Raw genomic sequence first — 27,291 nt, forward strand, 5'->3', positions numbered from 1 at the left:
GTCTGAGAACCTATTGCCAACAATAAATGGATGAGTTCTCCGAGCATGTACAGATGACCACAGCCAACCCCCCCTCCCCTATAAGAGCAAGGTATCATTGGATCCCAGTTGCCATCAGGAGTATGTCCAGTAGTCAGGGATGATGGAAATTGTATTTCTATGTCTGGAGAGCTACCAATTTTTCACCCCTACAGTCAAGGATATTGCTTCCAAATATTGTTTCCAAGTCATTGACCATCGCTTTGATTCCAGGAAGTAATACACAGATTTATGAGTTATGTAGTGCTAGACATGTTTTCACAGAACTCAGTCAGGAGTGACTCAAGATATTTCATTACTAGGAGAAAAGGACAAGATAGCATCCCCTCCCACTCCATGTACAAAAGCTGAATGGGGGTGACATCTGGATTTTTCTTCAACAGTAAAAATGGAAAGACATGACATATCACACTCGAAGGCAGCAGGCTGCCCTTTCCTCAACATCTTGTAGCTGCCTCCCATCATCTACTACCCGAGGAGACACCATCTCACTTTGTCTAACCCCTGACTTCAGTGGAATGGGTTCCTATGTACTGTCTATTTATGTATTTGATTGTTATACTGCCATCTAACCAAAAGTAGGTGAAGCTCAACTGGTATTTTTGTCTAGGGATGCACAGCTGGAAGTTTTTGTTCAGTCTAAGAAGCTTCCTCCCTTAAACTCAAAGGTGACCAGGAAGAAAGTTTGTGCAGTCCTGAAAACTGACAAGACCGTTCTGTGTACAGGTACACACACACACACACACACACACGTATGTACGTACGTATGTATGTATACATGCACACGCAACCATAGAGTACTGGGGTGAGGGAATTCACCTCAGTCTCCTTCCCTGCTGTTGCCACCATCACAAAAGGCCTGGGGAGAGCCTCATTAGCAGAGACTGCTGGAGGCCATAACTGTCACAAGATTCTTTGGCGTGTGGTACTCCTCCTGCTGTCAGGGGAACATGGTATATGCAGAGACCAGCTTGCTTCCTTGAAATAATAAAAAAATCAGCTGTGGACATGTGAATTTGGCAGCATCCTGCCTGAAAGCATTATGTGGCTTTGTAAATAAATAAATGAATAAACTCCTTTTATTAAGTTATGAGTTTGGTGATTAAAAAAAAAAAAAACACTGAACACCGCAAACCTATTCTTAAGTTCTAAGCCTATTACTTTCAAATAAGAGCATTTTATTTTCCTGCTAACAGAAAGAGATCTTTTAATGCATCTGCAGTTTTGAAATCCGGCACTAAAGATGCTTAAAATGCGGAGTGTCATCTTTGCCAGATTCTTAAAACACACAAACCCAGCAACAAGCCTGGATAAGCAAAGCAAGCCGCATTATCCAAGCAATTAAATAGTAACAGCAACAGAAGATTAACAGCTTGAGTGCCAGATGATGTATCAGTATAGCAATTATGATCTGAATATGGTAAACGGTACCTAATCTGCGGTCGGGAAATTAAAAAAAAAACAATCTCGCCCCTCTCCCCCCATCATCATTTGGATAGCATCGGCGAGTGCTCCTCGGCTTCACCGATTCGCGCCCGCAAAAGAGCTGCAGAGGCTCTCCCGCTTCTCCGCACCCGGCGCGCGCGCCCGCCCGCCCGCGCGCACACACCCGGATTCCTGCAGGTGTACATTTGGGCGTCGTGCTTCGCGATTGCGGACCCGTCGGAACGGCTGCCCACCTGAGGGATCCTTCCGATCCTCTTGGGGGAGGGAAGAGAAGCTAGTTTTTAATACCCACGGAGTGCGTGCTGCAAAGTGCAAGATAAGAAGGAACGATCCCAAACGACCACAGCAGAAATGGCTTTAATGTGAAAATGCATCTGGATGGGGAGGCCCTTGGGGATGGGCGCCGACTGGTAAACAAAACACACACACACAGAAGATATCCTTTTGTTAAAACCGCGGATGAGTAACACATGCGCTGCCGGTGTGTGGGGGGGGATCGCCCACTAACGTGGGGTTGAAACACGATCCCCGGGGAGATTGCAGCAAACATCCCATCATCCTTTGCCTTCTGGGGGGGGGGGCGCGTGCTGGGGATGCGCTTGATGTGTTTTAAAAAAAATTAACGCTTCTTCCACAGACCACACCTAACTTCCTGCGAAAGGATCCTGGTTACTGAAGTAAAAACGAGCATTTCCTGTGCATCGAGAAAAAAAAGAAGAAAAGGCTCCTTACCAGGCGCTGCAAAGATTCGGCGTCCACCAGATGGCGCTGGCGGGGAGACGGGAGGAGTGCGACGCCTTGCGCGAGGTTCCCGCAGGCTCATATTATATCCTTGGGCGTCTTTAAAAAGAAAAACTCCCCCAAGCCTTAAGACTTTGGGATTTTACACTCCCAATTTTCACGCTTCTCAGCAGCGCGCCATGTTTGATTGCCCAGGTGCAGCCGAGGAGACTGCAAAAGGGAGAGCCCCAAAGTGTGTGTGTGTGGGGGGGAGGTGTTGCTGAACGTGGTCCTGCCGCGTAGTTAGTTGCACGCAAAGCCGCAGACTTAGCCTGGGGTGCTTCTGTCCCAAAAGATCCCTTTGATCGCCCGGGCACTCCCCCCCCCCTTTCCTGGAGTTTTGGAGCCACCTGGACTCGATCCGGTTTGGTTTGGAAGAGGGCAGGGCGCCAAGGTTCTTGGAGCCCCTTCCTCTTAAAAACGCTGCACGTATATGGAGGGGGGGGGAGCAGAGAGGGATTTCCCCTCTCGCCTCCTCATAAAGTATTAAGAACTTGGCTGCAGTCAATCAAGGAGATGAAAAGGCACGGACGTATAATTAATTCATGGCATTCACTGTCGCAAGAGGTGACAATAGATGGCGGCTGGCTCTAAAAGAGCAGGGGAAAGAGAGATGCGTGGCAGGAAATAGGTCAGCTGGTGGCGGTTAGTCACAGGATCTGTAGTGCCCCCAGAGTCAGGAACAGTGTAGCTTTGGGATGCCAGTTACCCTCTTTGTGGCCACAGGCACAAAACAAAAGGAAAAGACTCGAGTCCTTCACCACCTCGTTTTACTCTGCTCAGTATTATTTGGTTGGTTTATGGGGTAAACAGGCTGGGTTACAGAAATATTTGGGTCTCGTTTAGCGGAATTCTTCATAACACTCGTAAACATTGGAGAATTTTAAGGGATGCCACCGGTGTAGATTTAGATTAACAGCATAATCTTATGTATGTTTATCCTGCTTTGTTTAGTGATGCTTGCTCTCAGCTAAGTAGGATTGCATGCTAAATGTAATTTAATTCACATTTTAAACTGGAAATAAGTGACAGAGAATAATGGCATTCAAGTTAAAGGAGGAAAGAACCACAATAAGAAACAAAAATAACACTAGACTACATAAGATGCAGAGGCAGGTCTTTTTATTTCTTCTCATTTCTTTGCCGGTCACCACCATATTTCTTTTCAGTTGGTGCAGCCTGATGATGCGGACAGGATTCTTGGAGAGGTGACTGCCACCACATGGGTGCTGGACCCTTGCCCTTCCTGGCTCCTAAAAGCAGCCAGAGGAGGAATGGCCGATTGGTACGGGGAGTGGTAAATGCCTCCTTGCAGCAGGGTAGGATCCCTGCTCGCTTAAAGGAGGCAGTCAGAAGACTGCTTTTGAAGAAACCCTCCCTGGATAACTACTGGCCAGTCTCAAACATCCCATTCCTGGACAGTGTACTGGAGCGTGTGGTGTTTTCACAGCAGATTATCTAGACCCATTTCAGTCTGGTTTCAGGCCTGGCTATGGGACAGAGACAGCTTTGGTCACGTTGGTGGATGACCTACACTGGGAAATGGACAGGGGGAGTGTGTCCCTGTTGGTTTTGCTGGATCTCCCAGTGGCTTTCGATACCATTGACCATGGTGTCCTTCTGGGCCGTCTCTCTGGGATGGGACTCGGAGGCACTGCTTTACATTGGCTCCAGTCCTTCCTGGAGGGGGGGGAACTCAGAAAGTGGTGCTGAGTGACTCCTGCTCAACGCCCTGGCCATTGGCCTGTGGTGTTTCTCAGGGTTCCGCTTTGTCACCCATGCTTTTTAACATCTACATGAAACTGCTGCGAGAGATTGTCCAGAGTTTTGGGGTTCCGTGTCACCAGTATGCGGATGACACTCAACTCTATCTCTCCTTTCCACCTGATTCCAGAGAAGCTGTCTTGACTCTAAACCAGTGCTTGGCATCAGTTATGGGCTGGATGAGGGCAAACAAACTGAAACTTAATCCAGACAAGACAGAGGTGCTCCTGGTCAGTGGGAAGGCAGAGGAGGGAATAGGGATACTACCTGTGCTGGATGGGGTTACATTCCCCCTGAAAACTCAGGTCCGCAGCTTGGGTGTACTCCTGGATTTATCCCTAAGCTTGGATGCCCAGGTCGGTGGTGACCAGGAGTGCACTTGCACAAGCTGTGCCCATTTCTCGAGATGTCGGATTTGGCTACAGTGATACATGCTTTAGTTACATCCCGTTTGGATTACTGTAACGGGCTCTATGTGGGGCTGCCTTTGAAGACGGTTCAGAAACTTCAGCTAGTGCAAAGCTCTGCAACCAAACAACAGACTGGGGCCAGCTACAGGGAGCGTATAACACACCTGTTACAAAAACTGCACTGGCTAGCAGTCCATTTCTGGGCCCAATTCAAACCACTGGTCATTACCTACGAAGCCCTACACAGCTTGGGTCCAGGCTACCTGAAGGACAGTATCTCCCTATATGGGCCTTCTCAGCAATTAAGATCAGCAGAGGAGGCCCTCCTCTCACTCCCATTGCCAGCACAAGCACAGCTGATGGGGATATGGGAGAGGGCCTTCTCGGTGGCAGCTCCCAAGTGAATCCCTGAACCCCATTTTAGCAGATAATTTTTCCATGTTTTAATTTTATTTTAAATCATATATTGTTTTATTTATCTTTTAATATTTAACTTACTGTGTTTTCAGTTGTGTGAATTTTAATGCTGTGAGCCACCTTGGATGCCTTTGTTGAGAGAAATGCAGCATACAAATAAAACTAATAAAATAAATAAATCAATAAAGAAATATTTTCTCTGAAGCATCACAGGTCCAGCTAGAGAGGAACTTTCACAACTATTGAAATTTAAAAAAAAACAAACAAACTTAAAGCGTGCCCTGACTCTGTGCCCCAGGGATAGGCAATTTGAGGCCTTTCAGATGTCATTGGACTGCAGCTCCGGTCAGTTTTAGCCACCATACCCAATAGAGTGAGGACTCATGGGAGGTGCAGTCCATCAAAATCCGTTGTCTGCACATTGGCCACCCCTTGTCGAGTTAAGGACAGAGACAATGGGAAATACAGATTTCTTGGATCACCCGCAGTTTCCCTGTCGACCTATTAATGTGATTATTCCAGTCTTAAAATGGAACAATCCTTCCAGGAAATGCATGCCAAAGACGGCAGGAATTTTCTGTTCCCCTGTGCTGTTCTCATTTAGATTAGCCTTTCTTTTTAAACCAAGTTCTCTTCTATAGCAGGCTGTTACTGTCTGGACTTTACTCATGTGCAACAATGCCTTATGGCTAGCAACACTGCATTATTTGGATTTTACTTCTCAGCTCCTGCCCCCTTCTACAAACTGCATGGAGTCCCTGCAACTGTGTTTAGGACTCCTGCCAGCCAAGGAACCATGTTTTTCCTCCATGGTACAGCAGTAAGGACATCGTCGTCGTTTAGTCGTGTCCAACTCTTTGTGACCCCATGGACCATTGCATAGGCTAATTCATTCCATCTCCCCACCCCCAAAAGAGATCCTGGTTTTCTTTTCCACTGTGCGATTACGTGGCTCCTAGAAACCACTGAACACACTCAGATCTTTGTAGAACTGTTTTTTTTTTTGGTGGGGACTTGTCCCTTTCTGGGGATTGAAAGGACTGTTTTGTACTTCTCAGAAACGTTCCATTTTTGGATGCCAACTCACAAATGTCTGCAACCAGCGTGGCCTTGGTCATAGAAGTGGCTGGCCAAACTGTCTCTGGGATTCCAAGACCTGCAATACTAAAAGCCAGTGTTTCCCAGGTTAGAAACACACCGGGCCTGAAACTGGAAGAGAGAAGACGTTCTTCATCTGTGTGTCTTAGTAGGAACTTCTCATACCTCTAGGATTATGCAAATCAACTTGCTTTGTTCGATGATTAGTTTTAAGGATTTAAATTTGGGATTCCTGGTTTCACAGAGCAGAAAGGTTGTGTTAGTCGCCTCTCTGCAACATAAGTCGTGCTTTCAGATCTCATTACAGACGATATCTAAGGTGTTTATGGCCCCAGTTCTATTTCTACAAACCCTGTGCTCTTTCCCACCTCCAACATCCTGGTTCTTCCCACTTATTTCTCAGTGTTTCTAATTTGGTTACTTTCCTGAGGTTTCTTCTTCTTTTTTTTAAGAGAGCAATGAAGATGCTGGGTATCTTCGGGCGTATTTAGGATTGGTAGACAAGAGCTGTCCGGTTGGCCTGTGGGGACAATAAATAGTGATGTGGCGTCCTTAAGACTAAGATGATTTACTGTATTTGGTGGTGGTTGGAAGCCGACAAGAATACCATTCTGAACAAGGGCCCATAGCATATCTAGCCACTGAACTTTGTCACTTGGAGTCACACAGAACTACTGCACCTTTGGCAGTAATATGGATCTCCAGCCCAGTTGCATGGCCGTGAGAACACATAAGACACCATGGTATGCAAACAGGGCTGGAGTTTTCAGATGTATTGGACTACATATCTCATAACCCCCACTGTGGGAGTTCTACTTGATTTACACACACATAAATGTAAAGGTTCTACTTGATTTACACACACCTAAAGGGATGTGGTGGCACTGCAGGTTAAACGGCAGAACCTCTGGGCTGCAAGGTCATAAAACCAGCAGTTTGAATCCACGCGACAGAGTGAGCTCCCATCGCTTGTCCCAGCTCCTGCCTACCTAGCAGTTTGAAAATAAAGTACGTAAATGCAAGTAGATAAATAGGTACCACTACGGTGGGAAGATAACAGCGTTCCGTGTCTAGTTGCACTGGCCACGTGACCACAGAAACTGTCTTCGGACGAACGCTGGTTCTATGGCTTGGAAATGGGGATGAGCACCGCACCCTAGATTCGGACATAACTGGACAATTTGTCAAGGGGAACCTTTACCTTTACCTAAATGTATTTCACCTGGAAGAAAGAAGTGGAAAGCTTTGAGGTTTAGCAAGGCCAAGCTTTCTGTTCCTGCCCTGGTGTCAGTTGGGAGGTTTTTTTTTTTAAATCAAGAATCTAAGCAGAACTAAGCTTAACTAATCTCCAAAACTGTCCCATTTAGCCCTTTTCTCCCAGGTGAGCCACATTTAGGTGTCTATAAGGTATGTATATGTAGAATTCCCAGACCAGGGAATTAAGGGATATGTAGTCCAATAAATCAAAGAACCTTACCCCTACATATTCTTGTTTGGTTCAGTGTGATCCACTGTGTATGGGACAGCCATTTGAAAGTGTTGGGAATCCCCAGCAGGTCCAGTATACTGTTGTTAAGTTGCTTTTAAAGAATGTGCTGGTTTTAAATGATTTGAACTTTATCAGCTTTGTACTGTACTTCTTTTAAATATCCATTTAACATTGCAATTTGTTTAATCTTTTCACCTGAAATCTGTGTTTTAAATGTTTACTGTAAGTTGTCTTTGGTCCCACAAGGGAAAAGAAAGGGAAATAAATAAAAATATTATTGGCCAACTTAAGACAACATTATCTCAGCTCCTATGCCCTAAAGCAGTGGTTCGCAACATTTCTTTCTGAAATCACAGACCCCTTTTATAATAGCCAAGTAATATGCAATCCCTCTGCCACATTTGCATAAAAAGACATTTTTAATGGAGTAAAGTCCCTTCTCAGGAAGTAGAGGCTTCTTTCTTCCCCCCCCACCCCACTCCGAGGGCTTGTTTTTCATACATACACATACATACTAATTTTAATATCCAGCTCCAAAAGGTCATGGAAGAAATCATTTAACAAGGGCTACAACAATGGTGGCGCTGTGGGCTAAACCACAGAAGCCTGTGCTGCAGGGTCAGAAGATCAAGCAGTAGTAAGATCGAATCCATGCGACGGAGTGAGCACCCGTCGCTTGTCCCAGCTCCCGCCAACCTAGCAGTTCGAAAGCATGCAAATGCAAGTAGATCAATAGGGACCACCTCGGTGGGAAGGTAACAGCGTTCCGTGTCTAAGTCACACTGGCCATGTGACCAAGGAAGATTGTCTTCAGACAAAACGTTGGCTCTATGGCTTGGAAACGGGGATGAGCACCGCCCCCTAGAGTCGAACACGACTGGACAAAAATTGTCAAGGGGAACCTTTACCTTTACAACAAATATAAAGCAATCCCCAGCCCAGAAAACCCTTCTGTGACTCCCCTTGGTGGCCATGACCCTTGGGTTGGGAAGCATGGCTCTAAAGTCTCTCCTCTATCTAAGATATGTTAATGACATCATTATCATCTGGACTTATGAAAAAGAATCATTTGAAAAGTTCCATCAGAATTTCAATAATTTTAATCTTCCCATTAACCTGATCCTAGACTATACTGTACAACAGGTACACTTTCTCACTGTCACCATGTACCTGCACAGTGGACATCTAAGGATGACATGGGTTTGGAAATCTGCTCATTGTTTTATATATACATACTGTATTGACATGTCTTCATCTTCCACTCAGAATACAATACAACATCTACTTTCTATAGCTAAGCCCTCTGAGATAACCACATCTACTTAGACCTATAAGACAGAGACTCTAATTTAATGGATTTACAGTAGGCCTTTCTTAGACTATAGCACCATCCACTGAGGTGGAAAAAACAAATTGACAGGGCAAGACAAGTATCTAGAAACCTTTTGCAAGACAGGCCAAAAAAGAACATTACCGAACGTCCAGTTAAGACCACTCAAATATGTCATCAACAATCTAATCTAATCTTAAACAACTAGTGAAACACAACAGGCCACACAATGCAGATGTAGAGTGTATCCTGCTACAGTCCTCACATCTATTCTGGCCACACCCTTAGGACCACCCCCATCCCCAGCAACATTGTCATCAACCTCAGGACCTCATTTACTTGTCTATGTGCTGATTTGATTTCTGCCATCCTTTGCTAGCAGTGTCCTGCTGCATGTTACAGAGAGCAAACAGAAAGTTCTCTACACCAGTGAAAGAAATGGATATATGTCTGACAATGGAAATGGCAACACACACAAGCCAGAACCCTTCACCCTCTCATGACATTCTGTTGAAGATCTTGAAGTAAGTGCTGTCAAGAAGAAGAATTGCAAAGGAGGACTGGAGAGGAGAGTGAATGAGAAAACACTGAAGAGGGCTACATTCATAAGAGTCCAATATATATCAACAGGATTAAATAAGGTCCAGGAATTCTTAGCACACCGTGGCTGAACTCCACTAGTAAGTCCCCCTAGAATAGACCCATTGAATCAGTGGGGATTTGGTAAGTCAGCTGCTCCATAAATTCTCTTGATTTAATTGTCCTACTGTACTTGTGACTTACTGCTATCTTTCAGCCAATATGTATCAATATTTTGGATTCACACACAGTCTTGGTTATAGCTATAATAAGAAGGTTATTTTCCTTGACATACTTTTAACAACATACTTTCTGGAAACCATATGATTGCTGATAACAGGAGAACCATCTAATCAGCACTCGGTCTATTACTGGTGTTAGTAAAGTAAATGTGATTTTGAAAAAATTAGCCCATTAACTAATGCAGTTATCACGCTCTACCATCTTCATTTGGACCCCAGACACTAACATGTACTTTGGCCTGTTTGCTTAAAATATTTGAACCCTGCCTTTCTCGTTAAAAAGGACTCAAGGTGGCTTACATTATTAAAAAGACAATATTTTAAAGTTAGAAACTAAGTATAAATTTTTTTAAATTGAATATTATATTAAAAACCAATGCTAAAAAGAAATTACAAAAGCACTTTTAAAAGCAACAAGGCGCAACTATCTCTTAAAAATTCTTCTCAAGCAGCCAGTTACTAAGGGAAAACTTGCCTGAAGAGAAAGGTCTTGATCTGGTTGTGGAAGGACAGCAAAGATGGGGCCAGCCTGGCCTCCCGTGGGAGGGAGTTCCAGAGTCTGGGAGAAGCCACAGAGAAGGCCTCTCCTGTGTTCCCACTAAATGCACCTGTGAGGGTGGTGGAACTGAGAAAGCCCTCCCCTGGTGATCTTAACACCAGGCAGACTCGTAAAGGGAGATGCGTTCTTTGAGATAGCTTGGGCCCAGGCCATTTAGGGTTTTATGGGTTAAAACCAGCACTTTGAAATCTTGGAAATGGATCAGCAGCCAGTGGAGCTGCTGTAACAGGGATTATGTGATTCCCCTAACTAGTCCCAGTTAACACTCATGCTCCTTGTTTATGAGAAAACTAGATGGTAAACCAAAAATGTTCACACTGAAATAAGTCCATTAGTTTTTAAGATACCACTATCTTTTTATTTTTGTTATCCATGCAGAAAGAGCCCAATAGACTTCAAATAGTACTTTGAATAACTCTTTATGGTGGCATCATTAAGATCTCAGTCTTAATGACATATCAGCTTCTCAACATGCTGGACCTGTTGTGTTTTTGTTGCATTTCATACTCCTGTTCTCTCAATTATTGTATAATTGTCTGTCTGCCGAATCTTCACTAGATAAATTTGAAGAAGTGGGGTCCAATGCATGAAGGCTTATACCAAATAAAACTTTTTGGTCTTAAAAGATGCCACAAAGCTGCTGCTGCTAACAGAGCTATTCCTTTAAAAGAAAATTGCCTGTGGGAATGTTTTGTTGATTTGGTTTTTACTATTATGTGCAGATGTCAACCAAGCAAATGCAGTGGTTTTTGTCCTACCAGTAAGCACTGGCTTTGACTTTAATAAAGTACTGTACGTCTGTCTTGTCTGAACCCTACCACCTTGTGTCTCCTTAAGTAACAGAGGATTTGTGATGATCATGGAAGGACATGCAGATGCCTTTTTTTTTAAAGAAAAGCTTATATTGGAGATTAACCATCGTGATAGGCAAAGCTGCACTCTTATATTCCTTTCCCTGCCCACATTTCTGTTTCTATTAGAAGTGAAAGTTGAGAATACAAATTTGGGATGCTGCATGTAAATCCAAATAATTTGGATGGTGTTCTACAGAACTGTTTGCCTCTTTGGTACGACTGCTATTCTGTGCCAAGGAAAACTAACCTGTGACCCTGGAATGACAACTTACTTTTTAAACTTATTCCCCTCTCTTCTTTCAAGGAGCTTTTGGCAGCATGCATGATTCCTTTCTCTTCCCCACTCCTTGGTTGTAATTACCCAGGAAGACAGGCTGGGTTGAAAGATAGCAGCGGTCCAGCAATCACACAAGTGATAGTTTCTTGGCTGCGTAGAGATCGAAACCCAAGTGTCCCATAGTTCTAGACAGTTGAACCACTTACCTGACGCAGTTTCACAAACGGTGTAGGTCAGCTGCTTCGAACCTGGTGCTCTCAAAATATAGTAGACTCTACTAGCCATAGCCAATGTCATGCTGGTGATAGAGGGGTGGACTAGAACGCAGGAGACCTGGGTTTGAATTCCCTGCTCAACCCCTCCCCCCAACACCACTCCACACACAATCTTTCTTAAATGGCACCTCTAGTGGTGGTGCTGTTCTAAAGCAAGGCCTTAGCGCTCATCCTGGCCTCTACAGAAAAGCTCTTTGTTCTTCCAAATACTGACATTTGAAATAGCAGTCCCATAATGCCTGTCTCTTCCCCTTAGGCATACATACTTTTCTTCTAGATTAATCTTTGAGTAATCCTTCTTATTGCAAAGTTCAATTGTATATTGAAGTTGTATAGTGATATAAAAGTTGGCATTGTGTTTCTTTTTTTTTCCTAATAAGAAAGATTTTTTTTAAAAAAAAAATTGAACATTTGCTTCATCATAAACATATTTTGCTTTGCGCAGATTTCATCATGCATGGAGAAAAAACAAACATCTCTTACATGGAAGCCTACAAAGCCTCCCTTGCCATGAATGATAAAATACTGGCTTCCAGATGCTAGCTAACTGCAACAGAGTGTCCTCATCATGGGTCTCTAGAGGCCAAAAGAAATAATGACATGATGCCATTGGCAGGGTTGTGCTACAGCATGTGGGCCTTTGCTTGCCCAGCCCAGCATGGTGTAGAAAGAGTGGGTGGCTGGACTGCTGCAATGCTATAGTGAAAGAAGCCAGCTCTGCCCACCCATTGGCAATATCTTGGTATTTATGCTTAGTGGTTGACATTTTGACAGTGCTGGATATTATTACACTGGTGAGAGAGGAAGCAGGATGATGTTAGATCATGGCTGGGGAAGATGTCACCCTCTAGATATGGTCAGGTTCCGGTCCACATCAACTTCTGCCAGGGTGTTGTATTTGGATACTGCCTTTTACTACACTACTGTATTCAGATACAGAATTTCCCTAACTGGGTTGGGCAACCTGTGGTTCTCCAGAAGCTGGGAATAGCTGGGTTTGGGAGTGGGGGTTTAGACCAGTGGTTCTTAACCTTGGGTTACTCAGGTGTTTTTGAACTGCAACTCCCAGAAACCCCAGCCAGCACAGCTGGTGGTGAAGGCTTCTGGGAGTTGCAGTCCAAAAACACCTGAGTAACCCAAGGTTAAGAACCACTGATTTAGACTACTGCTTGCAGAACCCCCAGTGTTCTGAGCATAGCCTGGTGCATGACTCTATATGGATCAGGACCACAGGAGAGCTAAAGACCATCTGTTATATATCAAGGTGCCAGTATGGACTAGGCTTTCTCTGGCTGTGAATTGTTTTTAGACAACTGATAGTAAGATAAGATGCCACACTCTCTAGTCTGGCTCCCAGATAAATAAATCAAGAGATGTGGACTGTCAAGGTCATAGAATCAATTAGGAGGACCATAATTCTTGGGCAGAGCAGATGCTTGGCCTGCAGGTGGTCCCACCATGTTCAAATAGTGATGTTTAGAGATGGGCACAAACCTCAGTTCAGAGATCTGGCCCAATTTATTGCTGTGTTCACACAGTGTTGTGTGGGCACAGCGCCTTCCTGCCTCCCTTGCACACTCACCCATTCCTCAGGTGATGCGCACTTTGCCCTCCGCCTACCCACTTGCCTTTTGCAGCATCTCTTCCCTCTTCCTCTTCCTCCGTCAGCCACCCAATTAACAGCAGTGGTGCAGGAAATCTTGCTCTCCTCTTCTGAGTGAATGAGCGGCTGATGGGGAGGCGGAGGAAGGAAGAGCAAACTGAAAAAGTTGAGTGGGTAGTCGCACTGGGGAGGCGGGGAGGGAAGCACATATCCGAGGAATGGGTCAGGTATGCAGGGGAAGCAGGAGTGGGGAAGGTGCAATGCCTGCACAACAGCTATGCAAGAGCTGCAACAAATTGGGCTGGACCTCTCAACTGAGGTTCATACCCATCTCTAGTGATGTTAGACCATGGCTGGGGAAGAGAGGTGTATACAATCATGCATTTCTAGCATTCAGGGAAGGAATCCTATCTAGAACCTTCAAAGGCCACTACCAGTCTAAGTTGGCAGTACAAGACTACATGGTTTAAAGGTAGTGTTCTAGGTTCAAGAAGATCAAACAATCAGTTTTGTGGTGTGCAGGATGTATACCCCCACACACCATGAAATTTTAAAGTGAGATACCCCACTGCTTGGTCCACAACCTGCCTCTTCTCATGGTGCTCCTAAAAAAAATCTAAGATCTAAACCAACCTACCAGACAAGTTCTTTTAAGCTTAGTTTTAAGAGTTCTTATCTGGTCAAGCCAGGAAGTAGACAAAAAGTGAGGCAGAAAGAGAAAAAGACAACATGTTCCTGGGGGTAGTAATGAAAAGGGCAAGTTTTCTCATTGATTTTTATAAGCCTTCCCTTCAGATCTGGCTGGTTGAGGAACTTAAGCGAGCCATCTCATGTGTCGCTTTATGTCCTGTTGCTTTGACAACAAAGCAAGCCAGGAGCAAAGGAAGGAGGTGTGGGGGAAGAATGATGGATGCACAACAGAAGAAAATAAAGATCAACTAACCTGTGCAGACAACATTTTTACATTGAGGGAAGGAGGGGGATGGGAAAAGCAAGGTTGCTTTTCAGATGTAAAAACCTTTGCCTGTTGGGGAAGGAAGCGCTTTCAGGGCTGTCCAATTCGGCATTATAAAATGCTGGGCTGCTTTTCCCCACGGTAGTTAATTTTCAAGGGTTACGTAAGAAAAGCCGAGTGATTATTAATGTATGGACCTGCATTTCTGTGGGAGTTACAACTGAATCTTTTCATGTGTGTTAATTTCTGCATGGATAATCTGAAGAGTCTTTAACAACCGTGCATTTGCACATGGGCAAACTCTCTGTTCTAGCAAGAGAGAAAAAAGGAGCAGTCGCGCTCCCTTTTTGTGGGGGCAAAACTAGATTCATGCTGTTTCAGGAAACGATAAAAGAAAGGAGACCCCAAACAGTGGCAGTTTGAGGTCAAGTGGAAATAAAGACATGCAGAGAGAAGAGTACAAGATGTCAGGGATTATATCCATTAAGATGTTAAGGAATATATCCATTAGCGCAGTGGTCCTCAACCTTGGGCCTCCAGATGTTCTTGGACTTCAACTCCCAGTAATCCTAGCCAGCAGAGGCGGCGGTGAAGGCTTCTGGGACTTGGAGTCCAAAAACATCTGGAGGCCCAAGGTTGGGGAACACTGCATTAGCGTATAGTAACCGTATGAATCAATAACTCATAGGACCCCTGTAAGTCGGAAGTGACTTGATGGTACATAAAAACAGCACTAAGGTGGAACAGAGACAGGGAAACTTTGGACTTCCAGATTGTTCAGGCTACAGTCTCACAATCCCATACAGTGGCCATGCTGACTGTGGCTTCTTGGAATCACAGTTCAGAGCATCTGGAGGGTCAAAGGTTTGCTGCATCTTGGATACAGCATGATACTTAACTCATTTTAAGGCCTTCTGCTTAAAAAAAAAAACCTCAGCACTGAACTTCCATCGTCCCTAGTCCTTTGGCAATATCTAACTCTGCTGACATGATATATAAAAAAACTAACAGCATGTTGAAAAGTAGATTCCCCTCTTCAGATCTCTGAAGCATCAGCCTCCTGCTTTTGTACACAAGCCACAATTCACGCATGCATGCCTGCTGCTAGCCTATGGTTTTAACAGCTCTGAAAGTGCTAAGGGGTCCTTTTCCATCTGCTGAGCAGCAGTAAGGAGGGCCCTCTGACTTATACTGCCATGGTAAATGTTTGAAGCCCAGCTCCTCATTATGATGCTGCCCATAACTGTGTCCCTATGGAAGGTCCAGGAATGCAGATGGTTATGTTGATCCCTATTAACACATCACTTCCACCTCCACCTGAAGTAGATTTTTAAAAAGCTAAATGGGACTCAATTGCCAATGGAAGATGAAGCCACTCCAGCACAAGCACAAAGCAGCATGCAGACAGTAAATGCTAATCAAGGGACAGGAGTATTTGTGTCTCTCAAAAATGATCCAGATAAACTCTTTTGTTTTCCACAACTAACTTTGCAGTCTAAAATCTCTTGGATTTGTGTGTGTGTGTGTCCGGAAAAGATCCCCGGAATGTATCATACCTCTTAATCTGTTTTAGGTAAGCAAACATTTATGGCGGGAGTAGGCAATACATGCCCCTTTAGATGTTGTTGGACTACATTATCTATCAGCCCTGGTTTGTGTAGCCGGTGGTGAAGGGAGCTGCAATCTGACATCTGGAGTAGCCCAAGTTTCTCGGTCTTTATTAAGAGTCATCGTTGCTTTGTTGCTAGAATACAAATGTAGAGCCAACATCATGACTGTGAATACAGTATGTGTCCTGAATGCAGATGTATAAAATGGTGTCTGTCATCCACATTTTACGTGCTCACTGTGTGAAACACCAGAGTACACAAAGTAAAGCTTGGAGCTGTTGCAAGAGCTCAAATGTGATGAAAGTGTAGCGATTTGCTGAGGGCCTTGCTAGAAGGTTTTGTGCTGGGTACAGCATTGCTTTTCTCGTCCTTGAGAAAAGGCACACACCAGTTGTCTACAGGAACCAAGCATGCATACTGCATAGAAGGTCCTGGGTTCAAGATCTGACATCTCTCTTTCTCGATCATGGGGAAGACCCTCTGCCTGTGGCCCTGGAGATCAGAGTTATTGGGTTAGGCAACCATCGGCCCATAACACTCATGATCTCTCCTCATTTGTGTCTAGGGCTAATGGAAGTTTAATTCCAACATCTGGAATAGCACACATTGCTCCACCTTGAAATAGATCATGCTGGCCCAAGGGGCCTTCCAGATGAACAAGGGCTTCCAGACTACGTTTTTACTGAACTGTCACAGGGTCTCCTTCATGCACGTTTATGGGTGGTGCAGAGGCAACAATCCCTATTTTCACCTCTCTTTGAGTTTCCCCAGTATTTCTTATGTCGTCATTCTTATGAGACTGAGACTTATAAGGAAGTTGCACAACACCTTTTAACTATGAGTGGTAAGAATGCTCTGTCTGGAAGCACTCCGGAATACAAAACAGGATACATTTTCTGAGACATTTCCCACTCATCTAAAGCAACGTAAGTCTGATCTTGGTAGTAAAAGATAACTTAGGTTTGACTAAACAACACTTTACAAAGGACCAACTTAAAGCGATTTAAAAAGTAATGTTAATTTTACCTGATTTATACATATAAGGAAAGGACTTCTAATAACCAAAAATACTTGAATAGAAATACGTTTTGGGGATGTAGGGCTCAGTGAAACACCTTGATTTGGATGTAGCAAGAAGCCAGGGGGTCTGTTGGGTCTCTGGCAAGCAGTGTGCTGATGAATGCTACCTACCCGTTTGTTCCTTCTTTGCTTCTCCTGCAGCTACACAAACCACAGGTCTTTCATCTGCGCTTTTATATCATTATGTGCGAACTGGGAACTCTGGCTTTTTTTCTACCCAGAAAAGTCAGAGGCATAAATTATGGCTTTTTCCTTTAACTAGTCTGAGGAGAGACAACATTAGGGATAGAAGACCTGAGGTTGATGTAGCTGCTCCCACTTCCACAAGAGGCCATGTGGGAGCACCTGGGAAGCAGGCGCCAGCCATGGCTGACCAGTCAAAATCCAGGGCTAGCCTGTATCCTTGTTAAGCCTGGGCAAGATGGCACAAAAGCAGGCAGACTTTTGAGTTTTCCAAACTCTTCATCGGGCTAGGGGGGCACCAAAGAGGAGGAGGCGGGGGGGGGTGGGAGAGAAAAATTAGGCCTGAAAAATCAGAAAAGGCAAAAATTTAGGACAGATTGGATAGTGTGAGATCTTTAGTTCAACTCTACCCCAAAACGGAGACTGCAGACTGAATGAATCAGGGCTAGGTGTGTAGGAATCGGGCTACATTTATCATGCATACTAAGATTAAATAAAAATTCAGGGCTCCTCTCCAGTTCTTAAAAAAACCAGGCTGAAAAATCTCTCTGTTGCCTTGGCTGAAGAGCCACACAGATCTTTAGTGGTTAGAGGAAGACCCTTTTCTGCCACTTGAAGGGAGACTGTGCTGAAGTTTCAAATCTCTCCAGCTAAGAAATCCTGTTCCTAGTCCCAACTGGATTAGACCCACTGAATCAATGGGGTTTATTCAACAGTTGGTTCAGTGGGTCAGCTGTCCTCAAGACTAGCTATGGGGTTTAGGGCCCAGTGTTCCTGTTCCTCTCTAGTTACATATAGTTCCCACTAGATGTATGGCATTGCAGCCTTCTTAGGTAAAGGTGAAGGTTCCCCTTGACATTTAGTCCAGTCGTGTCCGACTCTAGGGCGTGGTGCTCATCCCCATTTCCAAGTCGTAGAGCCAGCGTTTGTCCGAAGACAGTTTCCGTGGTCACGGGGCCAGCGCGACTAGACACAGAATGCTGTTACCTTCCCACCAAGGTGGTACCTATTTATCTACTTGCATTTGCATGCAGGCCAAATGATTGAAGCAAACAGACCTTTAAAAAGGGATATGGAAAGGTGCAAGGTCCTTAGCAGTGACCTCTGAAACCACCTGGCTGGAGCTGCGTGTAAATGCTGGAGTCAGCACCCAGCATCGCCAGAGGAAAGCAAAAAGAACATCTAGAGTAGAAAAAGTACAGTCGTCTTCAGTGGCTCCATGCTGCAGCATTAGCAATTAATTACCTCTTCTCCTTTGTTGTTATTAATTGACATTTATTTTGTATCAGCTATTTAGGACATTCTAGAACAAATGCAGAAGTAGCAGCTAAATTTCCAGTACAGCCTTTTCTCTGTGTCTTAACCCTACCCTGCATCCTCTTCCAGCCATCTTCTGAGCAGAACTGGCCTGGATATTGCAAATGTCTTTAAAAGGGGGGGGGGAGTGCAATTACAACCCCCTGAGTTCTCTTTTTTCAGTGGTACAGCTTAACAAATACTCCTCCCCTTGCTTGCAGTGCATGTAAAAGGCTACTGGTCCCACCTTCATGGACCCAATATATATATATTTTACTAGTTTCAAGGCTTTCTTTTCCCCTTTTTCTTATATATTGAAAATCTGCCTACTTCATATATTAAGTAAAAAGGATTAAAGGTATTGGCAAACACAGAGAAAGGCAAAAGATAGGTTTTGCCAGGTGAGCCCCATTAAAAAAAAATCTGCAGTAGCATCCAACCATCATCTCCAGAACAGCCTCATAAATCTGACATATACTTTTTCTGGGTTTTTGTTTTGTTTTGCAAATTGCAGTCTAAACAAGGGAAATTAAACCCCAAACCCTAGGGACATCCCATAAATCATACCCCGGAATGTTTTTCACAATAGCTGCTTACAAAAGTTTTAAAACTTTTAACAGCTATGAAGGATGTGCACCAGTTTTGAAGAAAAGTGTTCAAAAGAGGCAGAGTTGCAGGGTGATGCAAGAATCTACAAATCACTCCAGTTTGCTCTGCCATTTGGGAGGGGGGGCAGAAATGTTGAAATGTCGGGAGCATCCATTGCTGTATCAAAAGAAAGAAGCGCCAAAGTAGAAAGAGGCTGCCAGCTGCCACCCCAATGAAAACCAAAAGCTCTCCTGGAAATTCAAATCACTGAGCCCTTGGCGACAACTCAGACCAGCCTCACCAAACTCTGTATATTCCTGTCTACCTGGCTAAGCAGCTATTTCATAGCCAGGAAAGTGAGGGAGCTACATACATAGCTTACAAGAGTGGCAGGAAATGTCTCTCCATTCCCCCCCCCCCATTCATTTTCAATAGTTAGCTGCACAGAGTTTTCATTATGCTTAGAACCAAAGTGTGTGTGCATGTGAATGACTGACTGTAGTGCAGGCATTGATTGCATAGGTCAAACTAGCAAAATGTACTGCTTTTATATTTTTGTAAGGTCTGCTGCTGACCTCTATTTGCCAAAACATTTTTTTCTTGCCATGCATGCCTGTCTGTGTTCCAGACTGAGTGCCCGTGCAGCACCACCCAGTGGGCACACCTCAGCAAGTTAGGCTACTGACTGGGTACACTAAGGGGCATCTTCCCTGCTCCCAACGTAATTTTCTCCTGTTCTCTTCCTTGTCTTTTCCTGGTTGGTGCACTGCAATCATGCCATGAAAGAAATGTCTGCCTGAACATCCAGAGGTAATACCTGCCTGCCTTTTTTGCTGCATGGCATGCAACAGCCTTTCCTGTGCCACTAACACCTTTCCATCACCCGCTTTCCTTTCAGAAGATCCAGGGATGAAGGTCAGCTTAGCAGCCGTGCCCAGGTGATGCAGGAGCTGGGCAAGGAGCAGAGCACATGGCCCCCAAGAGATCGGAAGGAAGGAAGACAGTAGGAGCTTTGCTTACATACTGAAGCTTCACCACATTCCACAAATGTACGGCGTGGCGTGGTGCCTCCCTTCCAGAGCACAGCTTCCCAATACAGAAATATGTGAACACCTGGCACAAACCTGGGAACAAATTAGTCCAAGTCATCTCCAAACCAGCGTGGAGTGGCTTGGTCCTAATCCGCACAACAAATATTCAGACATTTGCACACCCCTTACATATGTGTGCTCCAAAGCATGACTTGTGCTTCCACGTTTTCTGTCTGTCTCATTCTTTTTTTAAAATTCTGTTACTGCTGCCTCCTTGAGAATAGGCAATCCTGCCTGCCTTTTTCTTTCTTCATCCTTCTCCTTTTCTTTTTCACCTTTCTCTCTTGGTGGGGCTTAGGGAGGGGGCGTTCAAATCCTGCTGGAAAGACAAGGGCATAAAATGTATTTCTTGGCTTGTGGTGCTTCAAACCATACTTGACCCTCCCCCGCGATCATCCGTGCAAGTGGAGGAGCAGACATTTAGACAATGACTATCAGGATGGAGAATGAATAGATGAGAGAGGACAGTTTGCACTTGCAGAAAATAGTACAAGTAGAGACTCATGAAAAACTTTCACAGCCTGCGGATTTTGCTCCCATTCTTTTTTCTTTCCTATTCTGGTTACATCTTATTTGAACTGAAGACAGGCTGACCAAAGAGTCCACTTCTTTCCTCCCTGGCTCTCTCCATCTCTTTACTCATACCTCAGTTGATCTGGCTACGGATTCCCATTCAATCTGATCTGTTGATTATAATAAAGATCTCTCTCTCTCTCTCTCTCTCTCTCTCTCTCTCTCTCTCTCTCTCTCTCTCTGGATTCCCATGCAGGTAAGCAGCCTTCATAGTTCACATCCCTTGTTAGATCATGACCACTGGAGCCTATATCAGAGATGCATTTTGAATATGGATGCTGACCAACACCTCTGCAACATAGCTGACAGCATGCACGCTTGGATTTGCAGTCAAATGTGCATCTTGATGGGATGATAGTGGATGCATTTAGTTGGAAGCAATGCAATAGAAGAACGAGACAGCATATTCACACTCCTGTGCATTTGGATGCACATTCTATTTACCCTACAGCAATCCTTTAACCTATGACAAGGCATTCCTTTTTTGCAATTTAAAGGATCCCTTGATGGGTAGGGAGAGCTGGGCCCTGAAGCCAATTCCCCTGGAGCCCCCATCCTTTAAATGGAAGGGGTTTCCAAGGGAATTTGTTGTACTGCAAAGGTGCAATCCTCTTAGCATCTTAAAAGATCTTGGGATGAAGGCATCAAAGTGGGGGAGCAGGGGATCTCAAACCCTTTTCAGACCGCCCCCCCCCAGCATTCTGTTATTAGAAGTGCAGAAAAAATGCAGCCACACTTGCACCAGTGATGAGGACAACTGAGGCAGAGTCAGGTAGTTACGATCCCTTTGTATTGTCTGCACTGGCGCACCTTTAGGTGTTGAATGAAATTGGGTAATACCTTTACGATTAAGAAAGCAAGCTTTCCAGTCCTGCCAAATGCTTCATCAGCTTGTGTATTACAAAACTTGGGAAAGGTATGTGCTGACAGAGAGGCCCAACAATCATCCTGGCCAGATGTTATTGCCAGATATTAGATCCATAATGCTAGGGCATTTCCAGGAATTGTAGTGCAGAAAAATCCCTTCCCTCAGCTCTGTTCAAAGCACTGGTTTCCACATAGGCCAGCACATACACATAATAAGTTGCCAGTGCCAAACCATATGATCAATCCAGCTGGCTCGTCTTTCCTCTTTCTCTCTGTTTCTATAGCAGATGCAGTATAGGACAAGACAAGCCACACTACAGAGCCACAGGTGAAGTCACCACGAGTCATCAATTCATTTAGGATTCTACTTGCCAGAAAGGGAGTAGGTATCTCTACATCAGTGATTCCCAACCTTGAGTAGCCCAGGTGTCCCAGAAACCCTGGCAAGCACAGCTGGTGGTGAAAGCTTTTGGAAACCCTAGGTTGTTGTGGGTTTTTCAGGCTCTTAGGATAGAGTTCCTACGCCAGTCCTCTGAAGATGCCGGCCACAGAGACTGGTGAAACATCAGGAAGAACAACCTTCAGATCACGGCCAAAGAGCTTGAAAAACCCACAACAACCATCAGATCCCAGCTGTGAAAGCCTTTGAGAAAACCCTGGGTTATCCAAGGTTGGGATCCACTGCTCTAGATGAATACCAGTTACGTACTGCTTCTATGCCACATGCCACCTACATATAAAATGCATGGGATACTGGATTGATTGGCTAGTGGGACCACACTAGGGACAGCCTCGAAAAATCCAAGTGTTTCTTCCTTAGTGCCACTAAACTGCAGTCATTAAAAGCCAATAAGTGCAAGAAAAACTATCTGCATGTTTTAAAGTTACAAATATTTATACATTGCTTTCATCTATAGATGCTGAAGCAGCATACAATAATAATAAAACATATAATACAGAAACAGTACAGAAAACCAAGACATAAAGCTTGCATTGTCTGTAAAATAGATAGTAGACAGGACTACAGCAGAAAGGGTTGCTAAAATAGGTAAGTCTTCAGTTTGTATCTGAAAATAAGTACTGTTGGAGCATGCCTGATACCAGACAAGAATTTCACAGAGTAGGAGCTATTACACTAAATGCTCTACTCTAAATTTATGATGACTGGGTTTCAGCAGCATGTGGTACCCCATTTGGGACAGGAATGTAATCTAGGAAGGCCTTTGTAGACAACATCATGCCCAATGGGGTTCTTGAAGAAGAATGTAGTTTCCTAGGTAACCCTGCTTGAAGATGTTCAAGGCTTTTTATATGGACCACAAAAAAACTAGTACCAAATGGGTAGCCACTGACTGTGCCCAGTTTTGTTTTCCTAGACAAAAACCAAAACAAAATGAAAAACACAAATTCAGGATAATGTTACATTAGCCAATCTATTATTGTTTGGGACCAAAAAAACCCCTATAACATATTGGGACAAAAATATCTTGTGCCATTTTCCAGCAAACCACAATGCTGAGAAGCAGAAAGGACATACAATAGATTGGTCTCATATAAGCAGGGCACTGGAATTTTCAGTGGGTTCAGAAAATATAAACTTGTACCTTAAAACCTAATCACAACCTAAAACCTACTGTTAATCCTAAATATGTTGCAATTTTCATGAGATCAGAAAATACCTTTTAATCTCATTAGTTCAATTTTACAAAAAAAAAAAAGTCATGGTAGAACTACATTAAGTACAGAGCAGATAGCAATAGTCCAACTTTGAGTTTACCAGTACCTGAACCACTTTAGTCAAGATATAGCTGTCTCACTGCAATGAGCATGCAAATCAAATTTGAGAAAAGGCATTCCAACCTATGAAATCACCTGAGCCTCCAATGTCAAAGACGGATCCTAGTGTAATTCCAGGCTACAAGCTTGATCCTTCAGAGGGAAAGCAATGCTATCGAGAAGAGACAGCTTGCACACACAGCCTTCTATCTTTCCAGGATTGAGTCTCAAGGGTTTTTTTGGACCTTATCCAGCCCACCCCTGCAACCAGGCACTGTTCCAAGACTAGCACAATTGCACCTGATTCAGATCTGACTAAAAAGGCACAAAGGGGAGATCAGCATTCTGATAACATTTTGGTCCCAAACTCTTGATGACTACCCCTAACAGCTTGATTACCTTTTGGAGTAATAAGGCTGTACAGAAAGTGTTGATCTTTAGAAGGATTCCATCATTTCATTGCTACAACAAACCTTTCCTCCAAGCAAATATGTAGTAAGAATAACCCTGCAGAAAAAAATTATTTCAAATTCTGCCAGGTTACATCTTCAATGTTTGGTCTCTGTCCAAACCCAGTTTCTGTCAGTATGAACACCAACAAGGAATCGTAGTCTATCCTTATCAGATCCCAATGCTAGTGAGTTTTCCTGCCTATCTCCTTTCATTCTCTAGCTTCTTCATATTTCTTATTTTGAATACTCAGTATAATCAAAAGCTGTGAAAACTCCCCATTTCCAAACATAATCTCCAACCCCCACAAGTCAGGGCTCGACTACAATGTTGAATTAAATCAGTAGCTGATTTGGGTTTTTAGAAATTGATTTAATGTCACATGGTGTTTGAGTTGGTGTATGTGTCCGCAGGGAACAACTTTGAGTCCAATGGTAAGCTATATGGTACATTGGCACTTTGGCCTCCTGGGCCCCCATTTTCCTGGGTTTTGTTTCTGTACCAGGAACATAATTCTTCATCCTTGCCTGCCTTGAGACAGCTGGTGCAGTACTCAGCAGTTTTTATTCAGCAAAGCCAGCATTAGAATCCCTCAAGATAGACCACAGCTACTCTGTCATTTCCTCTGTCCTTTAAGAATTAGCATATCTGGTAAACCATGTTTTAAAATATCTTTTATATTAAGTTTTGAACTGGCATAGCGCTGGATCAATGTAGCACTAAAATAGAAAGAGATGGGGTGAAAGCAAGAGTTTAGACTGCAATCCAAAACTCATGGTACTCGGCAAACCTTGCAAATCCCACAAACACTGGTTATTCCAACTTAGGCGGTTGCCCATGCCAAATCACGTACAAATGAAGTGGCTTGGATTCAAAATAAACACACACCCCAAGCAGAGGTTTTAAAAAACTGGCTTCCGAGTTAAAAAAAAAAAAAAAGAGCACACTTAGCTGTATGTCATGTAATCATGCTGAATCTGACACACAAAAAAGAATATTTCCACATGTAGTCATGCCCTCAGTTAAAATTTGACTAAACAGAAGATGTCTTAATCAAAGCTCTTTAACTTCAGGAATGATTTTTCTTCTGTTTTTTGCCTAATCCAACATGTAATATCTGTATTGTTAAGCTCTTAACCATTCTATCCTTCAACATTTATTTTCATCCCATCCTCCCACCACATTACCATACTTCAAGTTCCCCTCCTTGTACACAGACCTCTCCAGATCCGGTGTATCACCACAACCCCACTGTATCCAAAATCTGTTTTTACATTATCTCTGTGTTGCTGAAGGTCTGAAGGAATAGTTCTTTGATATTTCCTTCTCATCTCACCAGACTATCCTTCTCACTTCAATACAGTATATGTTTCCTTTTTCTTTACAAGTGAAAGTATAGGCAGAACTCCTAACTTGATTAAAAATTATTCTTTCTACCAAGTACCAGAGAAACATTGCGGTCGAAGTGTGGAAATTCCAGTACGCTCAACACATTTACCTTCTAAATTAGGGAGCATAAGTCTATAGCTTTTGGTTCAACTTCTGCTTGAAAGAAGTTGGATATTTCCCTTCTTGATTAGTTTGATGACAGCTTGTGGGTGGACCATTGATTTGATTGAACATAAAAACCCCCTTAAACTTTCCCTATCTTTGACTAAGGATGTAGGAGGTGTGGGGGGGATTGCCTCAAGACCTAGAAAACCGAGGGCTTCCAACAGGTTGATTCATATTGTTACCTACTGTATGACTGGTATACAAACAAGATTAGGTCTGTTGTATTCTTTCTCATGACAAGCCAGCATGAGCTGGCCATGCAAGCAAATTGGGCGGGGGGGGGGACAGTTTACTTTTTCTACCGAATTCTAGATGAAGGGTTGGGGGATAGAATATGGTAATCTTGATGGAAGCAAGAAAAAAAATTATTGTCTGTTTCCCTCCAATCCATCCTTCCTCTCCCCTGGGTTTTCACCATAAATTACAAGAATTTTAAAAAAGGGAGTTTTGTAAAGGGTTTGCTGCAAGTCCTTGTTCTCACTATCTAGTGACTGCCTCATTTTCCACCTTTGACGCTCAGAGTAGTGGGCATACGGGCAGCCTAGCATATTCAGCCATGCCATTTATACAGCATCACAAACTGAAAGTTACTTGACCTTTGTCTTACAGGTTGGCATGATGACAGGAAGGAGTTAATATCCTGAGATAGACTGTCAGTGATAATATGGCTTTTGACTTACGTGTATAGTCAATCAGGCTCATTCAGGAATATTTAACTTAGAAGTTTAGGAGAAGCTTCCTTTCTCTTCAAACACCTGTGGAGCATATGCACTGCCAGACCAGCCAGATTTTGCTCATGGCAGAATAAGAGCAGAAATAAGAGAGCTTCGTGGCTTTAAGTAACACAGGCAACCTTGGCAGGCTTAGAGGATAAAAATCTTTTTTCATCTAGGCCACACCAGTGGCCATTTATTTTAAAATCCCCCAAGCCAGAAATGGCTTGGTGGGCTCTTCCATATTTGTTTGGATTTTCATGGGAATAAAGCTCCCTGGTGTAAAACACACAACACATATGCCCTTCAGATGGCTTCCAGGAGCAATTTTAAAAATAAAATAAAAAATGGATTTTATTTGGAAAAAGGGACAGTACTCAGACGTCTCTGGAAGTGGAGGCTGGTGACTTCAATTTGTGAGGGAAGTGTATCCACTCTTGGGTTTAATCCATATTTTAAAGTTGTTATCTTGGGTGCTAAACTTATTTTGTGAATTAGGTAGCTCCTATAAAGTACAACCTAAAATCAGGAGTGGATTCATTGGCACTATGAAATCAGAGTCACCAGCCTCCCTTTTCTTCGGAGCTGCAAAAATGGCCAGCCCTGGCCTAGATAGATGCCTTCGGGACAACTTTGTTTCATTTTTTGATATTCAGAAAAAAAATTGCAGCTATTTTGCTCACTAAATTAATATTCCAGAGAAGGAGCCCTGTATTTATATCTTGCCTCAATAGAGAACTTTTCAAATGTGTTATTATTTATTAATTTTGTGTATATAGTAAACTTTATTTAAGTCTTCCTTAGTTAATTAATATGCAGCTTGTCCAGTTCCTTTGCTCACTCCACATGCAAAGCATAGTTCTTCCTGACTAGTAGGAGAAGGAAGGCTTTAAGGTTTGAAGTCTCCTAGTCACAGGGAGGGAAACACACGCTACAGTGAAGGTGTGGAGGAAAAGAGTGAGCCGTCCGCGAAAGACAAAATGGATACCAAAGGAAAAGAAGGGGAACATCAGGATGACAGTGGGAGTGGTGATAGAAAGGGAGAAGTTCTGACAGTTGAGGAAAAGGCGGGAAAATTAGAGGTATGCTTGGCTGAAGGGGAATGGGAGGAGCAAGAGGTGACAGTGTGGGAGGAGCAGAAGAACGAGGAGGGGGTTGTCGGGTTCAATACGGTGGTGGAGGAGTATGAGTGGAGAAAGAGGGAAGAGAGAAGAAAAGCCTTTGAAAGAGTGTGACAGCAAGGGCTTATGAGAGACTTCCCTAATTTAAAAGTCGGAGGACTGCTACCAGACCCCACAGCCAAGGAAGAGAGACTGAGGCGTATGGTGGCTAGTGAGTGAACGGTCATCGTAGCTCCAAGAGAGGCTGAGCTGCAGTGAGAACGGGAGAATTT

The 27,291-nt window shown here is 43.7% G+C and overlaps 1 protein-coding gene and 1 long non-coding RNA gene across 3 annotated transcripts in view; one reads left to right on the top strand and one right to left on the bottom strand.

Annotated features, from left to right (window-relative positions):
* Positions 1 to 27,291, bottom strand: part of SCN2A (sodium voltage-gated channel alpha subunit 2) — a 138,183-nt gene that overhangs the window by 81,470 nt on the left and 29,422 nt on the right. The window lies entirely within an intron of this gene.
* LOC144589611 (uncharacterized) lies at positions 1,778 to 2,340 on the top strand. The gene is made up of 2 exons (XR_013545828.1): positions 1,778 to 1,895; positions 2,123 to 2,340. It is a non-coding gene; the product is annotated as an uncharacterized LOC144589611 (long non-coding RNA).

The sequence above is a fragment of the Pogona vitticeps genome, chromosome 1 (genome assembly GCF_051106095.1).
Source record: "Pogona vitticeps strain Pit_001003342236 chromosome 1, PviZW2.1, whole genome shotgun sequence".
Taxonomy (NCBI): Eukaryota; Metazoa; Chordata; class Lepidosauria; order Squamata; family Agamidae; genus Pogona; species Pogona vitticeps.